The sequence below is a fragment of the Mustela nivalis genome (assembly GCF_964662115.1).
Source record: "Mustela nivalis genome assembly, chromosome: 18".
NCBI lineage: Eukaryota > Metazoa > Chordata > Mammalia > Carnivora > Mustelidae > Mustela > Mustela nivalis.
In genome coordinates, this window is record NC_139037.1 from 42,929,474 (window position 1) to 42,944,616 (window position 15,143).

Below are 15,143 nucleotides of genomic sequence, written 5' to 3' on the forward strand. Positions count from 1 at the left end.
GCACAATTGCTAGGATGTGTAATTGGTTTTTGTTGTTGTTTACTTTAAGAGTATTCCCTTATTATTTTGGCCATTATCGTGTCCTTATGAGACATTACTCAATTTTGTTAGATATAAAATGATTAAGTATAGACTCTGAAATTGGTGAGCTAGAAAACAAAAAGTGGGCCAGATTTTTTAAATGCACAGTTTGGTTCTAAAAGATAATTGAGGGGCGTTTGCCTTCAGCTCGGGTGATGATCCTAGGGTTTTGGGATCCAGCCCCACTTGGGCTCCCTGCTCAAAGGGGAGCCTGTTTCTCCCTCTCCCTCTACCTGCTGCGCCCCCCACCGCTTGTGAGGGCGCTCTCTGTCAAATAAATAAATCTTTTTTAAAAAAGTTAAGTGAAACGCAATTTTCATAAACAATAACAAAACAAAAATTAAAACATGAATATTACAAATGGGAAAGGTTAAACATAAACATGGAATTTAAAATAATTTTTTAAAAAGATTTTATTTATTTTTTTGACAGAGAGACACAGTGAGAGAGGGAACCCAAGCAGGGTGAGTGGGAGAGGGAGAAGCAGGCTTCCGGATGAGCACGAAGCCTGATGCGGGGCTCTGTCCCAGGACCCCAGGATCATGATCTGAGCTTAAGGCAGCAGGTTAACCACTGAGCCTCCCAGACGCCCCTAAAAGAATTTTGAGGCTGTTAACACAACTCCATGACAACGGTAGAGGTAATTGTATATTTCCCAATAAAATTGAAGTTACTACTTTCTACTAAGAAGTAGAAAACCTGAACGGAATAGCCAAAATAAAACTTAAATATCTCTTTAAAACTGTACTGGTAGAAAGGTACCAGATAGTTATAGTTCATTTTTAGCTACTTTTTGAATAATGAATTTTCAGTTTATTCAGATCCTGGAAAAAGATGAAGTGCTTTTTTTTTTTTTTTTTTTTTTAGATTTTATTTCTTTTAGATCAAGAGAGAACTCTCCAGAGACTATGAGTGGGAGGAGAGGCAGAGGGAGAGAAAGAAAAAGAATCCCAAGTAGGCTCCTCACTGAGTGCAGAGCCCAATGCCAGGCTTGATCCCAGGACCCTGAGATCATGACCTGAGCTGAAATCAAGAGTCAGTTACTGAACCAACTGAGCCCCCCAGGTGCCACAAGATAGAATGCTTTCTAATTAATTTTGTCTAACTGGCAAAAATCTGACAAAGACAGGCCAAAAGAAAAGTATTGATTAGTTTCATTTGGGTTCAAGGATAAAATGAGGCACTCTAAAAGTTTCAGGAATTTATTTGAGCATACATCTACTTGAATCAGGCAGCGTCAAACTGAAAGTGTTAGGAGTGCCCCACCAACAGGAACTAATGGAGAGGTTTTTACAGAGAAGACCCTAAATCAAAGCAAGGAAATTATTTGATTAGCTATAGCTTAAGCAGTTGCCCTGTTTGGCAAATCTAAGTTGGCTTTTTGTTATTAATTGTTCCTAAGTTTTATTTTCTCTGACTGGGTTGCATTGATTTTGACTTAGGTTTTGGTTTGCTTTCGTAGGCTAGTAATGCATAAGAACTACTTCAGTCTAATGGCATCCTTGTTTAATTATTTTAAAATTTGTGGTTATAGGTGCAAAAATTCCCAATAAAAGGCTGATATCAACATGTACTATAAATTTTGCACAGGGATTATGTCAACAGATTTCCTATGTTGAAGAACACTAAAAGCATATGAAATGTATGAATAAATCAAAGGAGAAAAATATACATATCAATCAATGGCAATAAGATAATGTGGTAGGTAGGATAATGTCCCCATTCAAGATGTCCAAGTCCTAATCCCCAGAAAGAACCTATGAATGACTATGTTATCTTACATGGCAAAGAAACTTTGCAGATACACTTAAATTAAGGATTTTTTTTAAAGATTTTATTTATTTATTTGACAGAGAGAGATCACAAGTAGGCAGAGAGGCAGGCAGAGAGAGAGAGGAGGAAGCAGGCTCCCTGCTGAGCAGAGAGCCCGATGCGGGACTCGATCCCAGGACCCTGAGATCATGACCTGAGCCGAAGGCAGCAGCTTAACCCACTGAGCCACCCAGGCGCCCCAATTAAGGATTTTTTTGAATGAGAAAATTATTCTGGATATCTGAGTAGATCCAATGTAATCACAAGCCTCCTTAGAGAGGAAGGCAGGAACATCAGAGCCAGAAAAGAATTGTGAAGACAGAAGAAGAACTTGGGATGACATGCAGTGAAGATGGAGTAAAGGACCATGAGCCAACGAATACAGGCAGCTTCTAGAAGCTGGAAAAGGCAAAGAAATAGATTCTCCTCTAGAGCCTATAGAAGAAATGCAGCTATGCCAACAATTTGATTTTAGCCCATTGGATCCATTTCAGACTTCTGACCCCAATCTCTGAGTGAGGAAATCTTCCTTCAGAACAGGATGGACTAATGTGTCAGTCATTAGAAAACCATGTTCTTGATAAATTAGTCCATCTGCCTTCCTGAGATATACTCCTTCCCGCCCCAACCAGGATATTCTGCAGTCCTTCTCCTGAAACTTCCATTTTTTTTTTAAAGATTTTATTTATTTATTTGACAGAGAGAGATCACAAGTAGAGAGAGAGGCAGGCAGAGAGAGAGGAAGGGAAGCAGGCTCCCTGCAGAGCAGAGAGCCCAATGTGGGGCTTGATCCCAGGACCCTGAGATCATGACCCGAGCCGAAGGCAGTGGCCCAACCCACTGAGCCACCCAGGCGCCCCTCCTGAAACTTCTTTTATAGAAACATATTGAGGATCTGGTTCCCTAGTTCTCCTGGGCTAGTGGGGTCTATAGATACACCCCCAAGCGGCTCAGTGCCCTCCCACATTTATTTCTCCCGTATGATAGAGTGCAGTCACCTAGTAGTACATTGTATTCAACTATTTATTTTTTAAGGATTTTATTTATTTATTTGACAGAGAGAGATCACAAGTAGACAGAGAGGCAGGAAAAGAGAGAGAGGGAAGCAAGCTCCCTGCTGAGCAGAGAGTCCGATGCGGAACTCGATCCCAGGACCCTAAGATCATGACTTGAGTTAAAGACAGCGGCTTAACCCACTGAGCCACCCAGGCACCCTGTCTTCAACTATTTATTTTGAAAAATTTCAAGTTTCCAAAAGCATTGAAAAATAGTACAAAGGATTCTTATACAGCCTATCCCTGGATTCACCAATTGTTAACAACTTACCATTTTTGAAAATCTCTCGCTACCATTTGAAAATAAATTCAAGCATCACAACACTTCACTACTAAATATGTCAGCATATATCTCCTAAAAACAAGGACATTTTCTTACCACACATCACTAAGCACCATATCTTACATATATATCACTATGTTCCACAAAACACAGTTTCACACTTACATCAGTAGACACAGTAGTACATTCCATGTACCTCTAACTACAACACTATGATCAGATCCAAGGAAATGATTAATTCCATAATTCACTTATATTCAAATTTCCCTCAAGTGTCCCCAGAATGTCTTATATAGGTTTTTAAGTAGGACACAAAGTTCAAGCATTGCATTTAATGTTATGTCTCTAGTCTCTTAATCTAGAACAGTCTCTTCACCTTTCGTTTTCTCTTTCTGCTGCCCCCCCACCACTTGTGAGCGCGCTCTGTCAAATAAATAAATATATTTTTTTAAAGAATCTAGATTATTTGTTGTACAAAAATGTCTTATATTCTGGACTGTCTAGTTATTTCTTTATGGTAAAATCCAGATAAAACATCTTTGTCCTCTTGCTGTATCACATTAGGAGAAACATGAGGTTGTGTCATTTCACTATTAGCAATGCTAAATTTGATCATTTAGGGGCACCTAGGTGGCTCAGTGGGTTAAACCTCTGTCTTCTGCTCAGTTCATGATCTCAGGGTCCTGGGATCGAGCCCCACATCTGGCTCTCTGCTCAGCAGGGACTTAGGACCATAAGAATCCCCCATTTCCCAACAATCATGTGCATATTTACTATAAGGTATATATTACCCTTTCATGTAAATTAATATGTGTGTTACTCTTTCATATATATATGAATCATGAAATTATATTTTGTATACAATTATATATGGATTTTGATGGTGTACTTTTGACATACATATATACATATTATTCTTTAGAATTGGATAAGCTATGTTATGTTTTGTGAACCATTTAAGATATTTTATAGAATAATTTAGAAGACAACAAATTTTATTTTGTTTCTGACTTTAGAACTTAAACCCCTTAAAAATATAACAACACTGTTAAAAGGTCTTCACTTTTAAGTTGTTGAGCTTCTCCATCTCCTGTGTTCTGTTAGAGCTGTGACCAGCAGAAATACATATCTTGGAGAGAAAGATGAGACTTTTTAATGTGGAGATTCTCATCTGCCACGGAAACAGATGGCAAGCTGTCCTGCCTTATGAGACTTCTAGGAGTTGGGTATCACGGAGAACCTAAGTGTGAAAATCTTGGTGAATGATGGTGGGCTTCTGCCAAAAATGGAGAGAAGCTTTTTGTATCAACATCCAATTCCTATAGTCAGTTTGCATCAATTTGGGTTCATTCAGGAAACAGAAATCCCACCAGAATTTAAACAGAGTTTTAATATAAAGAACTGTTAAGCAATGATGAGTAATATAAAGACATCAAAGAATTCTGAAGTGCCCCTGAGGGCTGAAGGAGAGTCCCTAAGGAAGGACAAACTTGGATCCTTCCCAGAGGCTTGGTTTCAGACCTCATTGGAGAAGATGCAATTGCATCCCAATGGATGGCAGAGAAATTTCCTGGGTTGCCAAATGCTCAGAGAGCTGGAGCAGGACTATAACCTAACAGCCAAGATGCATGGTATCCACATCAGGAAGGCGGCAGGAGATACCCCTCTGTGGCAAATACAAGCCAATACAAGCAGGCATACAGAGAAAGCTGGGATGCTACTGTGCACATGTGACCTGGAGCACACAGTATGTCATCAGTATGGACTCAGCAAGATGGTCACTGGGTCCAGGTCAGGTCTGTGAAGTCTCTAAGACATGCATGCTCTGGGGTACAGCTGAGGCTAAGCATCACTGAATATTTTCACATACACATAACCCATAGACCATGAAGCAAGAACAAGAAAAAGCAAAATGCAGCAACCAGCCAGAAGAGAAACCAGGAAGAGAAGCCCCTTTCCTTCTCCAGTGCCCTCTACTAACATAGCCTCACATTATACTCACTGTAAAGAAGAAATGCTTAAAGAATCCAGTCCCTTTTTACAGAGCAGGTATTAAAGCTGAGAGGCAATAAATTGATAATAGCACACTGGAAACCTCTGGCCCTCAGTTTCTACACTTCTACACACATATGAGCTCTCATACAACAACAAAACAACTCTGTATTTCTATCTAGCAAGACAGTTATCCAAATAAGAAAATGTATGATTCTAACAGTTGGTTATATTAATTATTAACTCACTAATTTTTGGCTTTATTAATTACTCCTTATATTCATTTATAGCGCCACTGAATATTCTGTTTTCTAAAGAGTAAATTGTAAAGAATATAAAATCAAAATGAGAGAGAAAAACATGGTAGTTAGTATATACAAATAAACAGATATAACAATCAAAGAGAAAATATGCAAGGCTACTACAGTCCTCATATTTTGTAATTGAATATGAGGTCAGTTGATGTTTATGACTTCCTTCTTTGACAACACATTCCCTATTTCTATTGTTTTCAGCAAGAACCTCAAATGCTCTATGTTTGTTATCTGGTAGAGTGACCCAAGCCCTCATTCCTGAAGATTCTGAGTCCTCAATCATTCTATATGTTTTTTTTTATTGCTGTCATTTTCCCATCAACCTTTATAATTGGACATAGACAGTCTAAAAGGAATGCCAGTGGGGCGCCTGGGTGGCTCAGTGGGTTAAGGCCTCTGCCTTCGGCTCAGGTCGTGATCCCAGGGTCCTGGGATCGAGCCCCGTGTCGGGCTCTCTGCTCGGCAGGGAGCCTGCTGCTTCCTCCTCTCTCTCTCTGCCTGCCTCTCTGCCTACTTGTGATCTCTGTCTGTCAAATAAATAAATAAAATCTTTAAAAAAAAAATAAAAGGAATGCCAGAGAATTCCCTGGGTTTCAAATACAGGCCCATTTACCTCCATTGCATATCATTAACCTGATTCCTTCTTGGTAATTAGGATCAGTCATTCCAGGCAGTGGATCAACTTTTTGTTTTTTCTTGTTCAGTGTTAATTAAAGGAGTTAAAAATGTTCAAGGTGTAAGTCTCATCTTCCAATTCAGTAGCACTATTGCTATAGGTGTATCTCCAGGTGCAAGCATTGCCCTTAGGGGACTAATACCTCCATACAAGCAAAGCTCAAATTCTATGAGTAGGCCATTAGGTATTATAGTGAGAGAAGTCACTCCCACTTAACCCCTTCCTGGAGCATGTATTTGAGTATGGGGGGAGGCCATAATGGTCTCAAATTCAGAATATATTTTATGTCCTATAATACAGAACTCCTGTCTTTTAGAATGATGTCTCCCACTGGCATTTCAGTTGGTCTAGCTGATTCTAGGTGATGGAATTTGTGTTAAGACCCGTTAATTCCCCAGGCATGAATGTGTTGCTCAGAAAAAATGCTGTGCAGGATGCCAAAGAGGTAGATAAAGCATTCTGCATCTGTGGTTGGTGATGTTGTCAAAAACATCATAGGCAGAGAAGAAAATCTAAGATAATATGTGTCTATACTTGTGAGGTGACTCTCTATCCCAGCCATGATGGAAAGAGACATCTAACATAATTGACCTTCTACCAGGTGGTTGTCTCTTTCTCACAGGGAATGATGCCTTATAAGGGACTCAAGGCTGGTCACCACTGTTTAGCAAAAATTAAGGGGAAGGACTGTGCTAGCTGATTATATCCCTTTTATTACAAAAGAAAATGTTTTCAAACACCCTTACCCCCAAATATTTCTGCTTATAACTAATGGCCAGATTCATGATACCCGGGCTGCCCTTAATCACAGGTAGGCTCGCCAAACAGTGGAAAGAGCCAAGATGCCCTTCAACAGATGAATGGATAAAGAAGATATGGTCCATATATACAATGGAATATTACACAGCCACTGGAAAGGATGAATACCCAACTTTTGTATCAACATGGATGGGACTGAAGGAGATTATGCTGAGTGAAATAAGTCAAGCAGAGAAAGTCAATTATAATATGTTTTCACTTACTTGTGGAGCATAAGGAATAACATGGAGGAGATTAGGAGAAGGAAAGGAAAAGTGAATTGGGGTAAATTGGAGGAGGAGATGAAGCATCAGAGACCGTGGAGTCTGAGAAACAAACTGAGGGTTTTGGAGGGGAGGGAGGTGGGGAGATGGGTGAGCCTGGTGGTGGGTATTAAGGAGGGCACGTATCTCATGGAGCACTGGGTGTGGAGTATAAACAATCTTGGAACACTGAAAAAATTAAATTTAACAAAATAAATTTTAAAAAGAAAGAAAATATTGAAATCTTCTAACACCTCTGATGGAAATCAGCAGAGAAAAGATAGACTGGAGCTGTCTGTTGTGCTGAACACAAGCACTTACCACCAGAGAACTGGCTTCCTGTAGAAAAGATATGAACTTAAGCCCCAGAGTGAAGATTCCACATAAAGGGACAATATCTTGGGGCACCTGGGTGGCTCAGTCATTGGATGTCTGCCTTTGGCTCAGGTCATGATCCCAGAGACCTGGGATCGAGCCCTGTATCGGGCTCCTTGCTCAGTGGGTAGCCTGCTTCTCCTCCCAATCCCCCTGCTTGTGTTCCCTCTCTCGTTGTCTCTCTGTCAAAAAAATAAATAAAATCCTTAAAAGAGAGAGAGAGAGAGAGAGAGAGAGAGAGAGAGAATGTCTTTGGCTTTAAACATCAGCAAAAATCACAGAACTAAAGATACCTGCAAATCAGATTCTTTGGAAGGAAGGAAGAGGACAAAGCTTCGGGAACAGAAATCACTCTTGAGAAGAAGCCCAGGTGAAACTTGTGAGGTGGTTGAGACTGTTGGAAGTGGCAGAGGCATTTCTTACTAGGGTAGAAGAAAGAGTGTAGACTCTGGGGCCTGTGGACAGATGTGAGAGTGAAAGGTGGCTGAGGATTTGGTGGCACAGGAGAGAGAATTTCCTACTCCATAAATTAAACAGCTCATTTGTCACAGATTAAACAGCTCATTTGTCACAGAAACTCTGAAAAATGTTATGTACTGTGTGCAATGTGTGCATATAGACACCTTATGGAGAATTGCTATTTTTTAAAAAGATTTTATTTATTTATTTGACAGAGAGAGAGAGAGATCACAAGTAGGCAGAGAGGCAGGCGGGGTGCGGGGAGCAGGCTCCCTGCTGAGCAGAGAGGCCGATGCAGGCCTCCATCCCAGGACCCTGGGATCATGACCTGAGCTGAAGGCAGAGGCTTTAACCCACTGAGCCACCCAGGCGCCCCAAGAATTGCTATTTTTTTCATATTTCATTTGCTTATGATTATGAATCTATAAAAATTATGTGTAATAAGAATTCTCCATATCATTCATCCCTATGCACAAGTTAATGAAAAATGTGAACAGATATTTATACTCTTTTTTCCCCTATGTTATGTTTGTTCTGGTTATATTTATGGAAATCTAATTCTATGTCTGTTAAAGCTAAAACTAAAAAAAATTGGAGCTTGTGTTCTGTCTTTTTTTCTTTTTCAAGCAATTTGTATTTATTATATTTTCCAAAATTCTTGGTTCACAACAGATTGCAGACTTTAAAAAAGGAAAAAAACCTTTGTATTTCATCACAGACAATTTTAGAAGCACTACTTGAAAACACAAATGATGTGACTGGATATTCACTTGGTCTTTGAAGAAATAACCTTCTGTATTCTAATTAATGTGACCAAAGACTCCCAAGAAAATAAGATCACATTTACATCCTTAATGAAAATTTCAAGGCTGGCTATAATCTCCCTCTTGTAGCACTTGTTTGTCCCACCCTGGGGTGTATACTAAAGATTAGACCAGTGTCTAAGAAAGTGCAAGAGATAAAGTCTTTTATTCAGAGGTGCCCCTCTTGCACCTCTAACATGAAGGCATTAGTCATCCTATGGGACATGCCTTATTGCCTTCTGCTGCAAAGTCATCCACCTTTGTGTCCACCTCCACTTTAACACTTTGATTTAAAGATCAGATCATTTTTGATGCCTCCCATTTAAATAACACTTATGGCTTATTCTCTCCCCTTAGTATTTGTCCCTTCAAACAACTCCCAGACAAAGCAGAAATCACACTTGCACCTTAGACTAATCAGATCTTAGAAAGTTACTGTCCAACATGCAACAAGAAAGTAAAATCAGAAAGGCTGAGGCTAATACAAATTTGATTGTGACTTGAACCTCTCTAAAACTTGCAGAAGTATCATCAATGGGAAGAAACAACTTTGGAATGGGGCACCAGTCATAGCATAGCTCTCTACCAAGCTCATGTAACAGAAACTATATTGGGAGTATTACCTAAAATGGCTGCTCATGTTGCTTTCAGTTGTTAAATTTAGGTAGAGGAGAAAGAGCAGCTGGTTATCTGGGAACACTAGACTGTCATTAATTATGCTCCAGAAACAGCTGCTGAAGCTCTGCCTTGGCACTCTAACCAAAGCAGCTGCCAGTGCAGCTGATGTTCATCTGTATTTGTTGGTATACAAAGATATCAGTATAAATCAGTGGCTAAGTTTCCATGACTTGCCAGGCTAAGAAAAATGAATCTACTGACACTGAATTAGCAGTATCAAAAATTGAGAACTTTCATAAACATATACATCTGTCTGATCCACCTAATCCACTCCTAGGTGTTTATCTAAGAGAAATGAAAACATAGATCTATACAAAAGACTTGCATATAAATGTTCCTTGCAGCTTTATTTGTAATAGTCCCAAACTGGAAAAACCCAATTATTCATCGACTGGTGATTGGATAAACAAATTATGCCCTGATTACTCAGCAATAAAAAGAACCTGCTGCCACCACAGAAACATGGGTGAATCTCACAGTGTCTAAGCAAATGAAGCCTGATACCAAAAACACTGTCCGATTCCATTTACATAAAGCCCTAAAACAAGCAAAATTAATCTATGGAAATGGAAGTGGGAAGAATGATTATCTCAGAAGGGGACGGTTATTGTCCAGGAAGAAGCCAAGGGAACTTTCTTTCTTTCTTTTTTAAAAAATTTTATTTATTTACTCGACAGAGAGAGAGAGATCACAAGTAGGCAGAGAGACAGGCAGAGAGAGGGGAGGGAGGCAGGATCCCTGCTGAGCAGAGAACCCGATGTATGGCTCAATCCCAGGACCCCGAGATCATGACCTGAGCTGAAGGCAGAGGCTTAACCCACTGAACCACCCAGGTGCCCCGCCAAGGGAACTTTCTGAGGGAATGGAAATACTCTATTTCTTTACCTGGGTGGTAAATACACAATTATATACATATGATGCATACTTAAGATTTTTCTATTTTTACTGTATGTAAATTATACCTCAATTTTAAAAAGAATAAAAAAGAAAAGAAAAACTTCAGTCATTAAATAAATGGGTGGGGAAGTTTTAGAGACATGAGTCAAGGCTGAGAAAAGGAAAAAGTAATGACAGGCAAACAGCCTGACACCTGTGGACTAATCAAGGGCCTACAAATATTTTGGACCTATATAGAGGCTTTAAAGTATGAGAACTACAATATAAAAATTGCCATTTATAATCTCAAGTCTCTAAAATTCAATTTGCAGATCTAATTCTCAACACAGTTTTATGTAGACATATAAAAATAATCTTGGTGTAGGCTGTTTTTTTTTTTTTTTTGTCACATTTGATTTTAAGTGTGTTGAAGCCTTCATAAGTCCTGAAAGTTTATTTCAATCTTAAAATAGCACTGACCTTTCATTTCCTCTTTGTCCTCATTCCCACACTTCTGAATTGGAAATAACCCTAGACCCCAAGGATCTTGGCCTCTGCCCTACGCATTTTAAAGTGTTTCAGCATACTCAGTCCCCATTCAATTGGTTAAAGGGCTTACTCTAGGCTGGGTAGGGATCAATAGGTCATGGGATTCGGTCCCGTTGGAGATCTTGCCCATTTCCGCACCCCCCCATACAGACCTCAAAATAATCAAACAAAACTAACCTAGATCTAGGTTGCCTTTTGGCAAACTTTGAGACCCACTACATTAAATCCAAAAAGAAAGGCTAATGTTAACATGATTAAATAAACCATGTACTCATCCTTCTTACTTGAGCAAAATCCTACAAACCCTTCCTAGTAATTCTTGGGACACAGTTGATATAGAAATGGAGACTTCCAACTCACCTTTTGAAAATCATAGGACACCTAACTGCACTCTTGCATCACAATTTCATCTGAAAAATTTGACTTTACAGATATACCTTAATCACAGCTTGGGAAGTAGGTGGTCTCATATATATGTGTATATATATATATACATATATGTATTTTTTTCTCTCCCAGAACTACTTATTTTAGAGCTCATTCAGTCAAGTTTTAGGACGTTGTTTGGATTTGAGAATTATAAGGAATGTAATTCAATTGAAAATAAATGTAAATACCAGATCCATGCCTCCTAACGTTATCTTTTGTTTTGCTGGGTTTTGATACTTTTACTTCAGGTGCACATAGGGAATGAACAAAATTTGTTTAAAAGTTTTTTTTTAAGAGTTTAAATAATCTCTACACCTGATATGGAGCTCAAAATTACAACCCTGAGATCAAGGTTCCTCCACTGACTGAGCCAGCCAGGTACCTCTCAGGTGCACATAGTTATAGTTTCATATATATACATATATATATGTATATACACACACACACACACACACACACACACATATATATATATATATATATATAAATTGTGCTGTTATATATAAAAACAAATATATTTATTTTATATAGATTATTATATATATATTTTCTATATAAATATAAAATATAAAGATATAAAGATATAAATAAAAACCCTTGGGTTATACACATACAATGCCATCAAGTCCACTTAGGGCCTACATTGGGTTATTTAGTTGGTTAGTGTGGTAGATTTCAATTTTAAAACATAATATCAGTATTATGCTTCCTGTCCACTGATTCCAGACATGGAACTATGTAAAAATGAAATATGCCAGTTCAGAGAAGAAGCTTTAAGAGCTTTAAATGGTTTTACCATCTGTCTTTCCCTCTGCCATGAGACTGTCATGTTCTATGAAGTGCTGCTTTTTCCATCTGGGTCCTGCAATAAAGGTGATATGGAGCAGAACAGCTGCCAATTTACAATGGATGTGAATATGAGAAATATTTCCTTGTTGTTGTAAGTCATTAAGACTTTGGACACATTTGTCACAATATCATAATTTATCCTAAACTGATTTATGAAATTATTTATTTTAAATAATGTTATAAGCACTCATGAATCCACCACCCAGCAAAATATCTATGACCTTGATAATAACCTATATGTAATTATATATAGCCCCTCCCCATCCCCCTTCTGCTCCTAAAGGATCAAATATCATCCTGAATCCTATGTTCATTCATCCCTTGTATTGCTTTTTCTTTTACGATTTTTTATTTTTTTAATTCTAAAAACTATTTTATTTATTTATCTATTTATTTATTTATAGAGCACATACGAACAGGGGCAGAGGCAGAAGGAGAGGAAGACAGAATCTCAAGCCGACTCTGCACCAAGCAGGGAGCCCAACAGAGAGGACCAATCCCATGACCAGAGCTGAAATCAAGAGTTTAAAGCCCAATCGACTGAGCCCCTCACCGTATTCCCCACATTCATTGATTTTAAGATTGTTATTAGAACGCCAATTTTCATTCAAATTGATCTATAAATTCAATGTGCTCCCAATAAAAATTGCAGCACAATTTTTGTGGAAACTGGCAGGCTCATTCCAAAAGTAGTACAGAAATGCAGAGGATCTATAAAACTAAGGAAATATGAAGAAGCTGACGGGTTACTATTACCAGATATCAAGACTGTGCTGAAGTCACAGTAAATAAAACTGGTTTGGTGCAAGAATAGGTAAGCAGATCAACAGAACAGAATAGAAAGTCCAGAAACAGACAGCATATTTAGATATCTGGTTTAATGACAAAAAAGCCACTAAAATTCAATGGTTAAAGAATGGTCTTTTCTTTCTTTTTTCTTTTAAGATTTTATTTATTTGAGAGAAAGAGTGAATGCAAGAGAGAGCATGAGTGGAGAGAGGGGCAGAAAGAAGGGAGAAGCAGAGAGCCGGATACAGGACTCCATCTCAGGACTCCAGGATCATGACCTGGGTTGAAGGCACATGCTTAACCAACTGAACCACCCAGGTGCCCCACTATAGGCAAAGGTATTTAAAACTGGACACAAAAAGCACTCACCATAAAATAAAATATATTGATAAATTAGACGTCACTAAGAAATTCTGCTCACTAAAAGACACCGTTAAAAAAGTAAAAAATCAGGATGCCTGGGTGGCTCAGTCGTTAAGCGTCTGCCTTTGGCTCAGGTCATGATCCCAGGGTCCTGGGATGGAGTCCCCCGCATGCAACATGGAGTTGGGCTCCCTGCTCGGTGGGAAGCCTTCTTCTCCCTCTCCCACTCTGCCTGCTTATGTTCCCTCTCTTGCTGGGTTTCTCTCTGTCAAATAAATAAAGGAAGTCTTAAAAAAAAAAAGAAAGTAAGAAATCAAGCTACTGGGAGAAAATAATGCATACATCTGATAAAGGTATATGTCCAGAACATATATCCACAGATTAATAAAGACAGCAAGTCAATAAATATATGGGCAATAGACTACAACAGGCACTTCACAAATGAAGATATCTAAATGGCCAACAATATATAAAAAGGTATTCTACGTCATTAGTCCTCAGAAAGATGAAGTAAGTTACCACTAAGTTACCACTATACTTACAAATATCTTTTTGCTATTGTTTTCATAAATAAAGTACTCAAATAGGGTTCATGCATTGCATTTGATTGTGGTCTCCCAAGTCTCTTAATCTAGAATATTCCTCTTTTCATGTCATTGCCTTAATGAATTGGGGGAGTTGTACTAAAAAAATATATTTGGGACTTAACTGATTGCTTCTTTTTGGCATTATTTAACTCTTTTTTTAAAAGATCTTATTTATTTGCCAGAGAGAGTGAGCAAGTGAGCACAAGAAGAGGAAGTGGCAGATAGAGGGAAAAGCAGGCCTCCTGTGGAGCAAGGAGTTTGATGCAGGACTTGATCCCAGGATCCTGGAATCATGACCTCAGCCACAGGCAGACACTTAACTGATAGCCACCCAGGTGTCCCATGGCATTATTTTTTTCCTCCTCATTTTATGTATATTGTTAAATGAAATTAAATGTTTGATTAGATTTTAAAAATTATTGGCTCTGTCTTTATATAACATCAATTAGTACATAATATTTCATTGTTCTACTTTGAGGCTGAGATTGGCCAGTGGTGAAACTGATCTTTCCACTTCAAAGTTGCGTTTTATGTAGAGTGACATTTTGGTATCCTAAAAATATCCATTTCTCAATCACCTTTTATTTAATTTTAGCATACATTGATGCTTAATGCTTGAATGGGTATCTTGTTGTGGTTTAAAATACTGCTTTTTCTAATTCTCACCTTCTTCTTACAATTATTAATTTAAATTTTTCTGTATAGAACTTTTCCATATAGATTATTTAGCTATTTGATACTTCTATTAGGACTATTTGGTACTATGAAATAGAATTCATAGTACATAGAGAAAGCAGGATACATTTTTAATTGTTTTCTAAAAAATATTTTTCTGTTTATTTGACAGAGAAAGAGAGCACACTCACACCAGGGGGAGAGAGAGAGAGATAGAGCCTGCAGCAGGAGTAGGAGCAAAGGGCCAGGGAGGAGCAGGCTCCGTGCTGAGCAGGGAGTCTGATGCAGGGATAGATCCTAGGACCCTGGGGTCATGACCTGAGCTGAAGGCAGACTTTAATTTTTTTTCAAAAGATTTTATTTATTTATTTGACAGAGATCGCAAGAAGGCAGAAAGGCAGGCAGAGAGAGAGAGAGAGGAAGCAGGCTCCATGCTG

The 15,143-nt window shown here is 38.5% G+C and overlaps 1 protein-coding gene across 7 annotated transcripts in view; it reads right to left on the reverse strand.

The window, feature by feature from the left end:
• ZNF568 (zinc finger protein 568) overlaps positions 1-15,143 on the reverse strand; it is a 70,628-nt gene that overhangs the window by 21,352 nt on the left and 34,133 nt on the right. The window lies entirely within an intron of this gene.